The sequence below is a fragment of the Manis javanica genome, chromosome 6 (assembly GCF_040802235.1).
Source record: "Manis javanica isolate MJ-LG chromosome 6, MJ_LKY, whole genome shotgun sequence".
NCBI classification, from domain to species: domain Eukaryota; kingdom Metazoa; phylum Chordata; class Mammalia; order Pholidota; family Manidae; genus Manis; species Manis javanica.
Genome location: NC_133161.1, coordinates 106,973,532 through 106,985,885, shown reverse-complemented (window position 1 = coordinate 106,985,885; position 12,354 = coordinate 106,973,532). Strand labels below are relative to the sequence as shown.

The 12,354-nt window shown below is 49.8% G+C and overlaps 1 protein-coding gene across 1 annotated transcript in view; it reads right to left on the bottom strand.

The window, feature by feature from the left end:
- LOC140849964 (lanC-like protein 2) overlaps positions 1–12,354 on the bottom strand; it is a 202,945-nt gene that overhangs the window by 117,904 nt on the left and 72,687 nt on the right. The window lies entirely within an intron of this gene.

Here is a 12,354-nt window from a genome sequence, read left to right as displayed (position 1 = left end):
TTGGTGACTTAGTTTTCTTGTCTGTACCAAGAGGGGGAAGGACCCTGTTGGTTTCTTGTGAGCCTTCAAATTTCATGAGCTGAGGCCGTCCTTGAGCCCAGGGTGACAAGGCCTTCAGGCCTGCCTTTCCCAGCCCACACTGCAGCCCTCCATCCAGCACTGGCAGGACGTTGTCCAGTACCCTTAGTCAGCCCTCGGACTGCCCCCTCATCTCGGGCCGAAAGGCAAGTTCTCATGCCTCACAGAGTCAGGCCGCTGGCCCCACAGTCCTCTCAGGAAGTGAGGCAGTGGCCCTTTGGCTTCTTCTCAGGAGACCCAGCTGGCTGCTTACAGTGTGAGACTTACTCCACACCTGAGGACTCCTCCAGCTTCAGACGGTCTCAGGTGGCCATGTCTCCAGACTCACAATATCCTGGTCCTTCAGGCCAGCAGCCCTCAGAGAGGACACCCACATACTCTCAGTGAATGGGCTGTGGGGTCCTCTATCCAGGTCATCCAGGCCCCAGGACACCTGTGGGACCCCAGGGCAGGGCTTGGAGTGGTGGCTTGGCAGCTGCCCTGGAAAGAGCTCCGACAAACTTGGCAGGATCTGCAGGGAGGGTAGTACCTGCCACCGCTGCCCCCACCCCACAAGGCCTCAAAGCCCGGAAACCTGAGTTATTGTTATACTACAAGCCTCAGAGGCCTGAGAGCCTGCAGCTGGGGAAAGCAGGGTGGAGCAGCCCAGACAACAAGCTGTTAAAGAAGTAATTAGAAAGGTAGGAGCCAGGTGTCTGTGTCTGACTCCATTGCCCTAGACTGCAGCTTTCTAGCCGGCACAGAAGACCTAAGCAAGGTCTGTGCATCCTCCCCTTGATATACCCCAGCATCTGTTCCCTCCTTTTCTTCCTGTATCTAAAATGTCAGCCCACATTTCCAGGGTTCCTACTGTCTGCCTGGCCCCACACCCGGCATTGCTGGGGAATTCACAGTGGTTGACACATCCTCTCCCCCAGCCCAATGGATAGCTGTGGGTAAAATTCTAACATTTCCAGAGTATCTTACCTGGCTTTGGGGCATTTTCATATCCTCAGGGGTGAAGAGAAGTTCATCTCCATGTCAATGGGTAATTACCTGGGCAACCGAGGGTGTGTCTGAACCTGAGAATTTAAAGGGAAGACTCGTTTGCTGGCTGGCTTGCTTTTTTCAGAGCAGTGGGGAGAGATGGTGCTGGACTACAGTTGGTAAGCAATAAACAGGTTTTAAACTTTATTTCTCCCTTTGACTGATTTCGGTGTTTAGAGGTATTTTGCCCTGGGATTTCCTCTCCCCAGACTTACATCTGGCAGCAGTCAGCAGGATTCCTATGTACCCAAAATCTGTCATAATGGGTGCAAGCTCTGAGAGCACTGCTCTGTGGATGGTGGTGACGTTCCAGCAGATGCAGCAGCAGAGGGTGCTGCTTCACCTGTTATTATCACCACAGTTGTGGGGCTTCTAACTTGGGAACCCCTAGTGGGGAATTGGTCTAGTAAAGTACCTCCCAGAGAAGGGGGGCCTTCCCCAAAACTGGGGAAGGGTGGGAACACCGGAAGCTGCACAATTAGCCCTCTGTGAGTTGGAAGACTGCTTGGAGACCTTAGGAGGCCATGTAGTGGCTGGCATTGTAGGTTCCCTTTTCATTGAAATAGTGGAAAATGTTATACAGGAGAAAGAGGATTATCAAGGGACTTGGGCAGGAGAGAGACACACTTCAGCATCCCTTGGAGGAGCTGAGAGATTACCTATGGGATGCTATTAAAGAAGAGAGTTACTGAAAAGACAGGTCAGGCTCCTAGAAGATTCCTTAGTGGTGTGGGGGGTAAAGGGAGAGACAGCAGGAAAAGTCATGTTGCAGGAGGCCATGGGGGAGGGGGAGGAAAGAGCAGTCCCTTCAGCCCTGGAAATGGTTGAAGAGGAGCCGTTGGTGAAGGAGCTGGAGGGAGAAGAGTAGGAGGCGGGGCCATTGACAGATGTGCTACCCAGGCCACTGCTGGAGGTACCATCTTTTCTTGTTTTAAAGGCCTGCTGAGCTGCAATTAAGATAATACAAATGAAACAACTGCAGGCTCCCTGGGGAGTAGCAGCCCCCTCTCCAGGTTGTGGAGCACTCCATACTCCACCCCTATACCCAGGATGAGCTGGTGGGCATGAGGGGGTCCAGTATTGGCAGAGGCCATCAGAATCTCTGCCTCAATGGTTTTTACACCTCTGGGATGTGGGGGTGGAAAACATTGTTGTGTCGGGTAATGACTCACCCGTCCCTCCAGCGATGGTTGCAAAATGCCGGTCACACATCAGGGAATCAGACACTCCTGGAATGGCTGACAGCTGCCCTCAGGACAGTTTGGCCTAATCAGGGTGATTTTACATATTTTCCCAGTAGTTGGAAAATGTATGCAGAGGTCCAACAGGTACTGAGGGAATTGGGTATGAAAAATATCATCTATAATATGGACCCCCAGGGCCCTGATGAGGAGGTGTTCACTATAGGAATGAGAAACCTGGTGTTGCATACAGCTCCCACATCTCTCTTTGCGTCCCTAGTGAATACTCTTGCCCCCCACCTAGGACAACCCATAAGAGAGGCTGCTTGTACTTTGACAGATCTGGGGGAGTTTGAAACAATAAGGGCACATAGGAAAGTACAGGGCACAACTGAAAGAATTGGTGCAAAAGGCCCCATGAAGGTCTCGAGGACCCACATGTGGGTTGATTTGATAAAGGCCAGGGTAGTGAAAGAAAAACTCAATGGGAAGCCCAATAGAATATTGTTAGAACTGTGGCACCAATTAAAGCCAGAGCAGCAGTTCCAGCCGCTGAGGTCCAGGACATGAAAACCAGAGTCAAAGCCTCATGCCCGGCCTGTGTCCCTGCAAAACTTCATGGAGACAGTACTCAGGATTTGCCTGAGCCCTCACCCTCACAGGAAGACAATTTGGCATCGCAGTTAGACTGAGGGAGTGGTCAAAGTCCCCACCTTGGGGGACATGGTGGGGACCAGAGTCCACATGTAGAATTAGCAATTCATTGGTCCCCTGTGAATGCACAATTTGTCTGGCACTGGTGTACACTGGAGCTGAGTGTTCTCTGATTCACGGCAACCCAGAGTGTTTTCCTGGTACCCCTGCTATGATAGATGACTATGGGAGTAAGGCAATTAGAGTGAAGAAAGCCCAGATCCTACTGGGGATAGGGCGTTTACCCCCAGAGGAGTATACTGTATACATTTCTCCCATTCCTGAATGTATTTTGGGGGTAGGTATCCTGCAGGGCCTGTGGTTACAGACCACTGCAGGTGAGTTCAGACTGAGGGTATGTGTGGTAAAGGCAGTTCTAAGAGGACAGGCTAAGCACCCACCTGTAGCTCTGCCTGTACCCCAGTGGGTGACAAATATTAAGCAGTATAAATTGTCTGGGGGGGCACAAGGAAATTGGAAATTTCTGTAGGAGTTGGAGAGGGTGGGCATCATAAAGCCCACTTATAGTCCTTTTAACTCCCCAGTGTGGCCAGTGAGAAAGCCAGACAGCTCCTGGCATATGACTGTAGACTACAGGGACTTGAATAAAGTCAGCCCCGCCTTTGCATGCTGCTGTCCCCTCTACAGCAGACATTCTGGACACCCTCAGCCATGAACTGGAAATGTATCATTATGTAGTAGACCTTGCCAATGCTTTCTTCTCTATAGACATAGCACAGGAATGCCAGGAACAGTGTGCCTTCATGTGGGAAGGCCAGCAGAGGACATTCACTAACTTTCCACAGGGATATCTTCACAGTCCCATCATCTGTCATAGACTTTTAGCCCAGGACTTGGCCACATGGAGGAAACTGCAAACGATGCAGTTGTATCACTACATTGATGATATGCTCACATCTGATTCTCTTTCAGATTTAGAAGGGCTAGTTCCTAGAATGTTGTAACATCTACAGGAAAAGGATGGACTGTAAACAGCACCAAGTTTCAGGAATCTGGTTTGTCTGTGAAATTCTTGGGGGTTGTCTGGTCAGGTAAAACTAAAGTTGTTCCTGAAGCAGTCATAGACAAAGTCAAGGCTTTCCCCACCCCTACCACTGTGACTATTACAAGAGTTTTTGGGTGTTTTAGGCTACTGGAGTGTGTTTATCCCACAGTTGGCACAAATTCTGAAGCCCTTATTGAAGGGTCCCCACCAGTAAGATGGCAAACTTCCGGCTTCTCTTCGGGGTACTCAGTTCCCGCAGGCGCCACCTGAAGCCCAATCACCTCTCGCCCCCCTCCCAATCCCAGCACCTAGCCAACAGCCACCAGCCCCGTAGAAGTAACACCACAATCACCCTATGCTCATTCCTATATAACCCAGCACCTTTCCCTAATAAAGCGGAATTCTCTGGTGTATTGCTGCTGTGTGTCGCTCCTTTCCTTTCACTGGTGCTGAAACCCGGGAGATGGGACACCCCAACTGGGCCCCGTCTTCCCCCCGACAACCAGCAGCAGCTTGCCCTCATCCTCTTTTTCCGGCACTGGCTCATCACACTCACCACTCCTCTCTGGCCTTTAGGTAAGTTTTCCCCCCGAGTGGGCCACTCTTCCCCGAGCTATCACAGTGCCATTGACCATGATCATCCGGCAAGGCCCTGACGCTCGGGGACGAGGAGGGAAGTCTCCCTGCCTCAGGCCTTCACGGCTGTGACGGACCCTCAGGCCCCCCTCCAGCAGCCATAAATCCCCACCACAGGCCTTCATGGCTGCGGCAGACCCTCAGGCCCCTCCTCCGACAGTCATAAATGCAGTCACCGTCCCTTCCATCACTGCTGAAACTTTTTAAGCAAAATTTACCTGGGGTGGGCCACTCTTCCCTGAGCTATCGCAGTGCCATTGACCGTGATCGTCCGGCAAGGCCCTGATGCTCGAGGACGAGGAGGGAACTCTCCCCGCCTCAGGCCTTCACAGCTGCGGCGGACCCTCAGGCCCCTCCTCCAACAGCCATAAATACGTGCCTCAGGCCTTCACTGCTAGAGCAGATCCTCAGGCCCCCCTCCAACAGCCATAAACTAGGTGACTCCTTTGCAAATGAGAATGCTCCCATTTTCCCCCCCTCCTTCTGTTCCATCCACCAAAATCTGTTCTGTCTGCTGAAAATTCCTAGCGCTAGGTACCTTGTGACTCCGACTCATATACGAGTTTCCGCAGACCACCAAGGATCATCGGGGATGCCCTTTGTATCCTTGCGGTCTGCTTCCAGTCCGAGGATCTCCGTTCATCTTCCCCTGTTTGTCTCCTTCTCTGTCCTTTAGCCATGGGAGCCTCCTCATCCCTCCTTGAAAGTTCACCTCTTAAATGCCTGCTTAAGCATCTGGCTACGCTCTCCCTGAAGCCTGATATAAAACCAAAACTTCTCCGTAAATATTGCTCCCAAGATTGGCCGACATACCCCCTAGACAATAACAACCAATGGCCCGCAGGGAGAACTCTTGATCCTAACATCACTCGTGATCTTTTTAACTACTGCCAGCGCCTGAAAAAATGGAAGGAGATTCCCTATATCGAAGCTTTCCGCCTCCTCCTCCCCCCGCCCCCTCCCAAGTTCTCCTAGCCTGCAAGCCGCCGCCCCTGCAGAAGCCTCCTGTTCACTCCCTTCCCCTTCTTCTCCTACAACAGCCCTTCTCCCTTCCTCCCCCACCATCACCTCCCCCATCTCACCTCCTTTGCCTTCGTCCCCCACAGATTAAGCCTGAGCCTTTCAGCCCCCCTTTAACTAGGTCCCGGGGGCCTCCTCCATCTTTGCCCTCATCACCTGTTTCTCCCCTATTAGGGACCGCCTTTGTCTTCTCACATGTTTGCAGGGAGAACGGAAAAGCACCTTCCCCCATGTCTGAACGTAGCATGGGGATGCACAAGCAAGAGAACAACCGGTGCAGTCCTTAGAAGTTATCTGTTCACAAAAACATATCTTGTCCTCGAAGATGAGCCAAAACATCTCACTCTGAAAATGGGGAGACCTTGAAGATGTGTAGAAACACCACCCCTGCTTCTAGCTATGCCCTTCTCCCACTTGCCGATGTGGCAGGAATGGAGAACAAAAACATTCTGTTTACACATTCCATAAGCAATTAACTGGAGCCCTGCTGTAGCTCAGTTAGTAGAGCATGGGACTCTTAACCTCAGAGTCATGAGTTCAAGCCCAACTAAAGCAGCAGAGGCAAGCAGCTGGGCTGCAGGCTGGCAACACGTGGGTCTGATTCTATCTTTCTTTATTTTCTTTGCCCCCTTCCGCACTTCAGGACCTGCTCAACTAGGCATGGCTAGACCGTGTCACTCCCCCACACACTGAGCCAGAACCCTTCAGACCCCTCAGACTCGGTCCCAAGGGCCTCCCAAAATTATCGCCCCCTCTCCGGGAGGTAGCACAATCTGAAGGTGTCGTGCGCGTTCATATACCTTTCTCCTTAGGAGATTTAGCCCAACTAGAGAAACGCCTAGGTTCCTTTTCCACTGATCCCACGACATACATTAGGGAGTTTCAATGGACCCTCCAGTCTTACAGCCTCATGCACCATGACATTTTCATGCTCCTGGCCAATACTTTTCTCCCTGAAGAGCTTAGACGAGTTTGGGACTTTGCCCAAATGCACGCTACTGAAACCAACAGGACTGACCCCACCTATTCCCCTGGCCCCACTGCTTTCTCTGAACAAGACCCACACTGGGATTATAACACCGCTGTAAGTCTCCACTCTCGAGATATTTTTGCCTCCTGCTTAATAGCATGTCTGAAAAGGGCAGCTTGTAAAGTAGTCAATTTTCAAAAGCTCCAAGACATAATTCAAAAGAGAGATAAAACCCCCTCTGAGTTCTTAGACAGACTCACTCAAGCCCTATTACAGTATACCAGCCTAGACCCAGAAACACCTGAAGGAAAACATGTCCTTATGACATACTTCCTAGCTCAAAGCTACCCCGATATTAAAGCTAAACTCAAAAAGTTAGAACAGGGCCCCACTACCCCACAGACTGAGATCCTAACAGTGACCTTTAAAGTCTTCCATAACAGGAAGGAGGAGAAAGAGCGCTGTAAACAAAAGGCTGATCAGGCCAATTTCCAAATGTTGGCCCAGCTGATAAAACCACAACCTGGGCGTCCCTCTACAAACAAGCCCCCCCCCCCCCCAGGAGCTTGTTTCAAGTGCAGAAAAGAGGGACATTGGTCAAGGGCGTGCCCCTCCCCCAGATCTCCTACCACCCCATGCCCCAGATGCCACAAAAAAGGCCACTGCGGGTCTGATTGCCCAACCACCAGAAGGGGAGGCTGGATGAACAAACCCCATCCTAAGACTGCCGTAGTGGGGCTGGTAGAAGAAGATTGATGGGGCCTGGAGGCTTCTTGCCCGACCATTTCCATCACCAAACAAGCCCAGGGTTACTTTAACAGTAGACGGTCGCCCCATCTCCTTCCTCCTAGATACAGGAGCCCCCTTCTCAGTATTGCGAGAATACTGGGGCCCTACCATGCCAGCCATTACTCCTATAGTTGGGGTAGGAGGTAAACAGATTTTCCCTTTAAACCCCCCCCCACCCACCCTTTTATGCACAATCCAAGAGAATCCCATACCTTTCTCCCACTCCTTCATGGTTATGCCCCAGTGTCCCATCCCTTTACTAGGACGGGACATCCTTTCTCTCCTCCACATTTCCATAACTATATCCACTCCCACAGCCACCAGTACTCCCTTTCTGATGGCCCTCATAGCGGACGACCGCCCTTTACCCAATGAAAGCTCCGGTTCCGCCCTCATACACCCTGTAAATCCCAAAGCTTGGGACATTACAAGCCTCTCCATGGCTCTGTGTCCTCCTGCGTCTATCAAATTATGTGAACCCTCTCAGTATATCTGTCAGGCCCTATACCCCCTAACCACTTCAGCCCTCATAGGCCTCCAAACCATCATTCAAGATCTCTTTTTTTTTTTTTTTTTTGAGAGGGCATCTCTCATATTTATTCATCAAATGGTTGTTAACAACAATAAAATTCAGTATAGGGGGGTCAACGCTCAATGTACAATCATTAATCCATCTCAAGCCTAATTCTCGTCAGTCTCCAATCTTCTGAAGCATAACGAACAAGTTCTTACATGGTGAACGAATTCTTACATAATGAATAAATTCTTACATGGTGAACAGTACAAGGGCAGTCATCACAGAAACTTTCGGTTTTGATCATGCAATATGACCTATAAACAATCAGGTCAAATATGAATATTCGTTTGATTTTTGTACTTGATTTATATGTTGATCCCACATTTCTCCTATTATTATTATTATTTTTATTTTTAATAAAATGCTGAAGTGGTAGGTAGATGCAAGATAAAGGTAGAAAACATAGTTTAGTGCTGTAAGAAGGCAAATGTAGATGATCAGATGATCAGGTGTGTGCCTATGGACTAAGTATTAATCCAGGCTAGACAAGGGCAGCAAGACATCCACGGATGCAGAAGATTTCTCTCAAAGCAGGGGGGGGTGAGGTTCTGAGCCTCACCTCTGTTGATCCCCAAATTCTCACCTGATGGCCCCCCTGCGACTGTGCCTGTCTTAGGTTGTTCCTCCCTCATTCAAGATCTCTTAAACAAAAATTACCTCAGACCCACTCATTCTTCATTTAATACCCCCATATTAGCTGTTAAAAAACCAACATATCTTTTTGCCTTCTCCAAGACCTTTGCCTCATCAACATGGCCATTGTCCCTATCCATCCCTTAGTTCCAAATCCGTACACCCTTTAATTGCAGATCCTTGCCTTGGCCTCCCACTTCTCAGTCCTAGATCTCAAAGATGCATTTTTCCTATCCCTCTGGACCCCTCCTCCCAAGATGTTTTCACCTTTACCTAGATGGACCCATACACAAGACATTCTCAACAACTCACTTGGACAGTTTTGCCACAAAGCTTCCAAGATAGTCCCCTTATTTTTAGACAGGTCCTAGCTCAAGACCTCAAACAGTTTCATCATGATCACTCCAAGTCCACCTTATTAAAATACATGGACAATCTTCTACTCTGCAGTCCCTTGTGGGAACAATCTCAACTTGACACTGCCTCCCTACTTAACCTTCTAGCTTCCAGAGGTTACTGAGTATCCCCCGTCAAAGCTCAAATCTCTTCCCCTCTTGTCACTTACCTCAGATTCCTTCTATCTCAACAAAGAAAGTCCATTACCTTAGACAGAAAATGACTCCTCTCTGAGCTGCCCGTTCCCAAAACTAAGACAGAAATCCTTTCCTTTCTAGGCCTGGCTAGGTATTTTAGAGCGTGGATCCCTAACTTCTCCCTGTTGGCAAGACCCCTGTACGACCTCTGCAAGGGCCCCCCTGAAGAACCATCCTCCTCACCCCAACACTCCTTCATTAAGCTCCAACAAGCCCTTGTGGAAGCCCCAGCTCTCCATCTTCCTGATTTGTCAAAGCCCTTCTCATTATACATCCATGAGAGGTCCAGTCATCCTCTAGGAGTCCTAGGCCAATATTATGGCCCATCCTTTGCCCCAGTAGCTTATCTCTCCAAGCAATTAGACCCCACGGCTCAGGGATGGGCCCCCTGCCTACGAGCATTAGCCACTAGACTGCTCTTGCAGAAGGAAGCTACTAAACTGACATTCAGGGCGCCCCTTACCATTCTGTCCCCACATCACCTAAAAGATCTCTTAACCTACAAAAGTTTACAGACTCTCCCTCCCTCCAGACTCCTCACCTTACTGTCCTGTTTCCTCCAAAATCCCGTTCACCCTCTTTGCCATCCATACCCGAATCATGACTTTTTTATCCTTTACTGCCCTCTCGCTTTTTTTCCGCATTCCTATTGTCTTCTCCACCACCCCAGCCTCCTTTGTATGGTGATTCAAAGTCAGACAGACTTACACACAGCATCAAACAAAAGTTACTGCCCTCATTGCCACACCAGACTGCCCTCTAAAAAACTGCTCTGAGCCTTTATACCTCCACTTTCCTCCCTCCACCGAAGTGTTCACTAGCAGCTACCCTCATTCTCCCTACCTCTGCTTCCTCTATGACCAAAAACAAGCCTATTGCAGGCGATGGCCAGACACCTACAGGAGATGTCCCTAGTAGTCTTGCACCATTCACTGCATGGGTAACTTCCAGTACCCACAGTATTACTCCTCCAACCATTTCATGAAATATCCCAACGGCTCATTCTCCTTATCAATCCCAGATCCCTGAGACTCTCGATGGGCTGCCAGAGTCACAGTCTCAGTTTACTACGGGGAGTCCTTGACCTCCTACGGTACCCTTCATATGTCTCGAAAGTATGTTCCCTCTCATTCCCTGATCTCTCAAGTTGCATCAGATATCAGACATTCCGAAAAAGTCTTTATCCAAACTCTTGACAGCGCCTCTTCATCTTCTTATCCCCACCCCTCTTCCCATTTCTCCTACTCTTCATTACAGCTCATTCAGGACACCACCATCTTTCTCAACCACACCCTTAACACAGCCAATTGTTTCTTGTGTGCATCACTACAGCGCCCACTGCTGGCCACCGTGCCCCTTAATATTTCCAACTACTCCTTCCATGCAGAAAGACAACCCCTCTGCCCCCTGGCAGACATACCCCTATGGGAACCAGAATACGTAGATAATCTCACCATCCACCACTGTGTAGGCCCAACTCCACCCCCCTCCAGTGCACTTCACTGCCTCTCTATCTACACCCCTACCTCCGGCTCTAAGACTTTTACACAACCGGGACACTTCTTTTGGTGTAATGGCAGTCTTTTCAACTCACTGCCTCTCAACTCCGATACATCCTGCATTCTCATCACCCTAATCCCACAGCTTACACTTTACAGTATGGCAGAATTTCTTGAGCTCCAACCTCCCTTGCCCTCGCCCACAAAAAGAGCTGCTTTCCTTCCCAACATGGTCGGTATCTCTTTGACCACCTCAGCCATTGGGGCAGGGTTTTCAGTAGAAGCCTTGGGTCACTCTCTATGGGCAGTTAGAGATCTCAACACCAAAGCTGAGGGAGCCCTGACATCCACTGCCGATTCCCCAGCCTCTCTTCAAAGACAGGTCACTTCGCTAGCTAAGGTCATCCTTCAAAACCGGTGGGCCCTAGATCTGCTTACAGCAGAGAAGGGCGGCACCTGTGTCTTCTTCCGGGAAGAGTGCTGCTATTACATCAACGAATCTGTCATTGTAGAAACTGACATCACCAAACTCACTGACCTTGCCTCCAGCCTCCACTCTGCTTTAGTTCCAACCCATTCTCTTCAATACTAACAAACCCCCTCCTCACCTAGCTGTGGCCCATTGTAGGCCCCATAATAATCATTCTTCTCGCCTGTCTCTTCTTACCCTGCATAATAAAGTCCATCAAATCCCAAGTCGGAAAAATCTCTAATCAAGCTTTCAACCAGCTTTTACTCAGGAACTACCAGCTTCTGGCCACAGAAGATCCCTTACCCTCACATAACCTCCTCACCACATGCTGAGATGGACCCCTCTCCCCGCTGGAAACTGTTCTTGGAAACAATGGCCACAGATGCCTAGCTCCTGACACCCATATCCTCTTGGCACCATTGGAATCAACAGGTCCTCGACCTATGGTTACAAGGAACCTTCATTGATTTCCAACCTGAAGAAGTCCACATCTACTCGTTCTTACTGTGGGGAGTCCTATCAACCCTTTCCTCCCGATCCTCAAGCCCTCACTCCCTTCTCCACCCCCATTCAGCAGGAAGCAGTCAGAGAGAAAGCAACGTCCACAATCCCATAGAGGAGAAAGGGGGTAATGAAGGGCACCCACCAATAAGATGGCAAACTTCCGGCTTCTCTTCAGGGTCCTTGGTTCCTGCTGGCACCACCTGAAGCCCCATCACCTCTCGCCCCTCTCCCAATCCCAGCACGTACGCAACAGCCACCAGCCCCATAGAAGTAACACCACAATCACCCTATGCCCCTTCCTATATAACCCAGTACCTTTCCCTAATAAAGTGGAATTCTCCGGTGAATTGCTGCTTTGTTTCGCTGCTTTCCTTTCATTTGTACTGGTTGGTATGAAGGGGCATCAGGTGGGACTGGGATGAGGTATGTGCAGCTACTTTTACTGCTGCCAAGTCATCAGTTAAGGCTGTACAGGCCTTGAATGTAATGGGCCCATCAAGGCCCTGTGAGCTTGATGTTCTTGTAATCAAAGATTGTTTTGGATGAATGGACACGCCAACCTATTTGATTCTGGTCACAAGTATGGAAAGGAGCAGAGGTCTGGTACACCTTGGTAGAGAAGCAAGTGGCTGCTGTGTACCATGCCTTTGTGGCTATGGAGCCCATCACTGGAACCA